The sequence below is a fragment of the Fulmarus glacialis genome, unplaced genomic scaffold (genome assembly GCF_000690835.1).
Source record: "Fulmarus glacialis isolate BGI_N327 unplaced genomic scaffold, ASM69083v1 scaffold47646, whole genome shotgun sequence".
Taxonomy (NCBI): domain Eukaryota; kingdom Metazoa; phylum Chordata; class Aves; order Procellariiformes; family Procellariidae; genus Fulmarus; species Fulmarus glacialis.
The window spans coordinates 1-6,832 of record NW_009220915.1 but is presented as its reverse complement, the minus strand read 5'-3'; the positions used below and the strand labels follow the sequence as shown (position 1 = coordinate 6,832).

The window sequence follows — 6,832 nt, the reverse complement described above, 5'->3', positions numbered from 1 at the left end:
GCTGAAGTGAGTTAGCGCAAGTGATTAAATGCAGTGTTTACACGACATGAGGAACTACTTAAAGCTGTAGTTACAACATTAGGTATTTTTCCCTTGTCTGTGCTGTTACTTAAAATCTGCTTGTTCTTTCCCCAAATAGACCTCCAGGTGGTGAAAAAATAGAGGAAATATTTGGAAAATGCTGGCACACCAGTGTTGGGCAAACTGATACACGCCTCCTAAATCTGTTTCTCCCTGTAGCACTATGCTTTAGCAGATTTCTTTAGCAGAAACAATGAAATTCTGCAGCTTCTTCTGACATACAATGGGATTAAATCAGGATTAAATCCCACTAAAGAAGTCAGCGGTGTTACACTGGTGCAAAAGCTGGTGTGAGGTAAGTCCGGAATCTGTTGTGATTTTTATTGGATTAGGTATATAAAATATAGCTGCTGGCTAGTTTAAGAGAAGTAAAACATCCTCTGTGTCAGGATATTCTGTCAGAAGGAAGCTATCACTCAAAACCAAGCTGCGCCGTGCTCATGATGAATAAACATAGATGCTATATGTGCAAAGCAATGTTTTTCCATCTGTGTGTGTTAGACTGAGCATAATACAATTTTTAGCATATGTGAATGGTAGGAACCAGGCTAGAAGCTCAGCATGCAAACTGGTTAGCTGCTTGGCCTGGCAAGCTCTGTACTGCTGGTGGAGCAGCAAAACCAGCGTGGCATCTTGTCATAACTGGGCTTGTCTCCAGAAGCTAATTTTCAAACACCAGCAGTTCAGATGTGAAGTTTCCAGAGGTGAGCTGTATTTGATCAGCTGTGTTTGACTGTCACAGACACATCCATGGTGGTGTCAAGTGTTTTGTGAGCGCATGATAAACAGTTTGAACAAAATTCTCCCCATGGAAGGTAGTGTTGCCTGACTTACATTACGTAGTTACTGATGTGTTAGTTCAAAATCCAAAGTTGGCTGTTGTTTCACTTTACTTGTAGTCTCAAATCAAAAAGGGGCTTTTGAGGAACATGAGAACAAACCTTGTTGTCCACCTTCCTATTTATTTCAATACTAAAGGAAGACTGAAAATACATAATGTTTCCATCAAATTCTGGATGATTTTGGTTATGTCTTATTTCTGTTCAGAATCAATATATTTGCAATTCATAGTGCATTGTATGCTGCTGGTGGGGGGGTGGAAGCCAAAGGCTGTGATAGATGATCAAATGTTTCTCCCGGTGTGTGCTTAGGCTTAGAATTCAGCTTTTTGCGAGTTCATAAATGTCTAAAGTTTGCTGTATTTGACTGCACAGATGAGCACCCAGTTTTTCAGACAGTGGTAAACCCTCCTTGGGATTTAGAAACTCTGTACAAAGTACTGTACAAGGTGCATTAAAAGCATATAATTAATCGCTTTAAAAACAAGATGCTAAGGTTGCTTGCTCTGTACAACTAGAATGCAAGCCTGTCCATTGTTACAAAATTGTTCGACTGCACAAAGCCCCATTATTTCTAATTAAAGGTCTAAGAACATCCAGCTGATCCAGTAATTTGATTGTCTCAAACATCTCTTAATGCCTTAACAATGAAAAAAGACCTACATATTTCCTTCTCAAACATCATTGCTAGAGTGCCTGCAAGCATGAATCATTTTTTGTGTCTGACCAGTGGTGATAAGGAAGCAAATGATACCTTATGGGTGTTAGCAGCACATCTACAATCAGCAGAAGTATTTTTTTTGTACCATATTTTTGATGTTAGGGCTCTTTTTGCAGGAGGAATGAAGCCATATACCGTCACAATTTTTCTCTTATACAATGAAAAATAAATGACACTCAAATATTTTGATTTCATACTTGTCTCAGAATAATGCAGAATTTTCACAGTTAGGAGGTTGGAAAATAAAATGCTACATGGTTTCTAGTCTACAACCTAGTATACCAGGAAGCTGCTGAATTCTGTTTGCTTGGGATGTATGTTGCTATTGACTGTTTTGCTCTCATCTTTCACTGAGGCAGTTATTTCTCAGAACAATAAGGATATTTGCACATTTATAAATGCATTTCATTTAGTCTTCAGCTAAGGAGGATGATGGCTACAGTTCAGCCTTTATGGGTGTGGAAGGTAAAGCAACAGCGTAAGACTATTGGCATTGTAGGAGACAGTGCCTGCTTCCATAATCTAATGGTGAGCTGAATATCTGTGAGAGATAAAGAGAGTGTACTTGACGGAGGAAACTTAAAACACTGTTTTATTCACATTTTGAATATTTCCATTGCCTTTTTAGTATGATAAACAAAAATGGTGCTTAGGCTTCCTCTGGAAATAAAAATAAACACGTAGGGGTGATGTGGCAAACAAAAACTTTTAATAGTGCAGTAGCACAGAGCTAACTGCACTACAGTTTAGGTTGTGTCAATATTTCCATTATAAATCCAATTTTCAGAATTTTTTTCAGCTGTAAAAAAGTCTGCTTCAGTCTGAAACTTGGCGACGTGTTTCTCTGCCTGAGAATGAACTTTCTTCTTTTTCAGCTGAAGTGTATCTGAATTCTTAATTTCTAGGATTTTATAAGCACTTCCAGAGTATTAGTTGCTGTAATACCGGTGGGAATGCTGAAGTGATTCTCTGGCATACAGAAAGATACATTGTGTGCGTGTGTGTGTAAAATACTGATGATTTAATGTACAACGAGTTATGTTGTATTATCTGTCTAGTTAAATCACCCTTTGTAGTAAAGGGATTGTAATGCCTATCATAACAAGCAAGTTAGTTGCCCAGGGAGATGTAATAGAAGAAGGCACTGAGCAGGCTTTTCTACAAAGCTTTGCCAGTGTATGCTAATCTTGACTTAAAGTATTGTATCCGCTCCTTTGCTGAGCTGATCTTTGAGTGACTTCGGTTTGTGTTACATTGCAGTGAATCGCATGGTGATGTTCAGATGAATGTAGTGTAGGATTAGACTGAAAACCCATTATCTGGCCAGTCCTTAGGAGGTATAAAGTGATAGGTCTCCTGACTTGACTGGAACTGCTCGCCATCCAGAGGAGTGCAAGAATGACCAGAGGCTTTTTGTTGTAGAGCTTCCAAACAGAGCGGTGGGAATGGTGTGGATTACTGTCTTCTGTGTCATTAAAAATAATCTTGAGAACTGATCCCTTCCTTGTCCCTGTTTCTGAATTCTAGCACCCCAATGAGTGTTTTGGGTGTATAATATTTGCCTTCTGCAATTTGAAATGTGTTAACCGTGACACTCCTTAATTTTTTTTTTTTTTTTTTTTAAGGCCACTTGAAAATGGTGTAGTTAAAGGAGATTTCCTGACTTTATAATTTCATTTTGGTTTTGGTTCATAGTGGACTTGATGTCAAGTCCTGCCCAAACACTGGCTGGTGTCCAGACCTAGCCGATGTTAACAGGGAGAAAATTTATTCACACAGTATCTTTCCTTCATCCTTGAGTTGTACTTTGCAAGAAGTGTCTCTCAGCCACCCACTCACAGCACTGTGAAACAGAAGCTTCAACTTCTGTTTGTATTCAGTTATCTCGCAAGCTTTCATTGAGCTGCTGTCCAGCAGCTTATCTAAAGTTGCTATTTGTGTGTCAGCTTTGTCTAGTCCTTCCTTTTAGCATGTATTTACTCTGCAAATCGTACAAGTATATGTTTTAGAAATCTAGACCGATTGCAGGAGGACATGAATGCCTTACGCTTTTTCTATTTTTGATGCAGGATTTCATAGCAATAGATCACCTGGGATGAAAAGCTAATACAACTTTAAGCTATTACTATGTTATCAAGACACTGCTTTCATAAACTATTAAGTTAATAAAACATTTCAAACAGTTACAGTTGAAAAGTGCAGCTAATGAATGAGGATCAGCATTTCTGTGCGCTGATGAGATGTTATTCTCTGACTTTAATATCAATATGCAGTGAAGTCTTACAGCTTTGCAAGAAGTTTGAATATGAATTTTCACTCTTTTATTAAATGTGGATATTTTATCATTATTTATTTGGTCCAGTGCAGCAATGATCGTGTGATTGGTGTATTACAGACAGCTCCTGTTACCAGTTAGTCCTCTGTCTCACAGTTCTAGAACTTGCATCACATAAATAATTTTGCCTATTCAAGTATTCTTCTCTGGAGTTCTATAGGAACATTGAAAATGTTGCAGTCCTCCCTGTGTACTGGAAACTGATGTCACTTGTATGTAGAGGGATGTTTTGGAAATGTATCTAGTTGGACTGCCCAAATGCAGTGTCAGTTACAAAAGCCATTTTAGATAAACCCTGCCTGTGCTCACTGGAGTCTGTGGGAGTCCTTCATTGACCTCTAGAGTTTGAGTCGGGTCTAGCTACTGAGAATACAGTCATCTTTTTTTAAGAAAATACTTGTATATTATGTGCTACCTTTATTATGCACATGTAATATTTAGGTGTCTTTTAAATCATATTACCGATGAAAGCTGTATTGACTATTATAGTGTATTCATATTGCAGATTTCATGTAACTATTGATGTTCCTGTTCAGGACAATATTAGTCCTGTGACTAAGATGTCAGGTGCTTGCTATTAACATCTAGTTCTTTCTCTCCCCTGCCCCTTTTTTAGAGGCCTTTGAGTCTTTGCTTCGCTTTGCTGAAAACCGCACAAGTTCCCTGTTTGAGACAGCTTACAGACCTATGGCAAAAGAAGCAGCAGAGCCTGTTAAAGAACTTTTTACAGACATCTCTCTCTACATTCTGGGTGCAGAGACTACAGTGGAAAGTGCAGTATTACGGTTCTTTGACAGTCTCTTTCCTCTGGTCTATAGTCGACTAATAAACCCAGGAATTACAGATTTATCAGAGGACTATACAGAGTGTCTACGGCTTACAAGGCAAGACATAAATCCTTTTGGACGCTATTCTAAAAACATGGTTACAGAGCTGTCAAAATCTCTTTGGGCAAGTAGGATGCTCAGCCAGGCCCTCAGTCTGGGCATTGAAGTGATAAATACTACTGAACATGCAGCTCTCACGAAGGAATGTAGCAAAGCTCTAGTGAAGATGCAGTACTGCCCGCATTGCCAGGGCCTGACGCTAATCAGACCCTGCGTCGGATATTGTCTAAATGTAATGAGGGGCTGTTTGGCCAGCGTGTCAGAACTGGATGCACAATGGAGGGAGTATATCTCCACGCTGGAATATCTGACTAATGAAATGGCTGCCTCACATGATCTGGAGATTGCACTGATGGGAATCCGGAACTCCATCAATGAAGCCATTCTGCATGCACAGTTGAATGGACCACAGCTCTCCGCTACAGTAAGTGCTCTCTAATTATTCGCTACTCCCATTTATCACTTTCATTGTTTGATGAATAAACATTTAAACGAGTTGTTGTTGTCTTTGCATCAATTTTTAGTCTTCAACTAGATCTTTGTTTAATAGTCTGTAAAAACATTACATAGCAGAGTCTGCTTTGAAATGAAAAGGTTGGGGGGGAAGTTTGTTCCTTGAGAAGCAACCCTGTAAAGCAGATAGCTCTGGCTTGTCTGCAGAATTTTCTGAACAAAAAAATGGGGTGTATTATACTTGATATCAACAATGTATTTTCATACTCTGAAACATCTGATTCTGTAACTCTAGGAGCAGTGTTCCCCTGGCGTGTGAGTATTTGTAATGTGTGGGGACATTCCGCAGGAATCGGTGTAAGGGGTTAGAACAGTGCGTTTCTAAATAAAGGCAAAGACATTAACTGTTTCATGACTTTACAGTCCCTTTACAGTTGTGCTGATTGAGACATCAGGAAGGTAGTACGGGTCTATAATGAGAACACCTGTCATACAAAAGTTGGAAAAAGAGCATGAAAAAAAATCAAACTTACTTGACAGCGTTTACGTAAGAAAAGGATAAAAATACACTTAAAGTGAATCCATTTTTGTAAGTGGTAGGTTAAGGAGGAAAGAACTAGAATGGTAAAACTGTGTCATAAATAATAGCAGCATATGACTGGCAGGTGTTCTCTCAAGGTGTTGAAGATTAGACCAGATATTATTGAAATGACTAATGATGCAGCTGACTACATCTATATGAAGTTCAACATGACTGTCAATGGAAAAAAATGTAGCAGTGTGGCCTTAAGCAGGGTAAAACTAATCTAAAAAATGCAGATAGATCTGCCTGTCTTGAAAGTAAAGGAATTCTTGCAGAGAACAAATGGGAAGGAAATGCACAGATCTAAAAATTTAATTCCTGTGCTGAACTCTGGTCACCATATTATGTAAGAGAAAAAAATGCTTCAAAGAGTCTACAGAAAGAAACTATAGCAAAGGGTACTCTAAACTAAGGAAGTATTTTACTAGGAGAAGAATGCCTATATGTTTGTAACCTTCCAAGATACCTAATATCACAGCTCTCTTCAATTTAGAACACCTTACAGAGCCAGAGACTTAGAGTCAGTATAGTATGTAGATTGTAAAGAAAACGCCCGACCACTTCTAGTAATCTGATATAATTTTCACTTGATAGTTGCAGTTATCTCAGTTCGCATTGCCTCAAGTTCTCCTTTACTTTTCATCAATGACATTTGTGTCTGCTAGTTTATCTGACATCCAAGGATATACATGAAAAATTAAGAAAAGATTTGTCCAGGTTCTTGGATAATGCACAGTAGGCATTGGGGCCTACATGTGTTGCAGAACAGCAGGTCTTCATCGTGCTAATGTCCAGTTGGTAGCGTCATAATGTATCCCATAAAGCAGTGTTAAACCTAGAACACATAATGAACAATCTTCTTGCATCTGCTCGAATTTTCACTCAGATGTTATTTTTATGTGAGTCCAGAAGGGAAATGAAAATCTAATATAT

General features: G+C 38.6%; 1 pseudogene; it reads left to right on the top strand.

Annotated features, from left to right (window-relative positions):
• Positions 1–4,592: 4,592 nt before the first annotated feature.
• On the top strand, positions 4,593–5,336 carry LOC104079033 (annotated as a pseudogene).
• Positions 5,337–6,832: the final 1,496 nt, after the last annotated feature.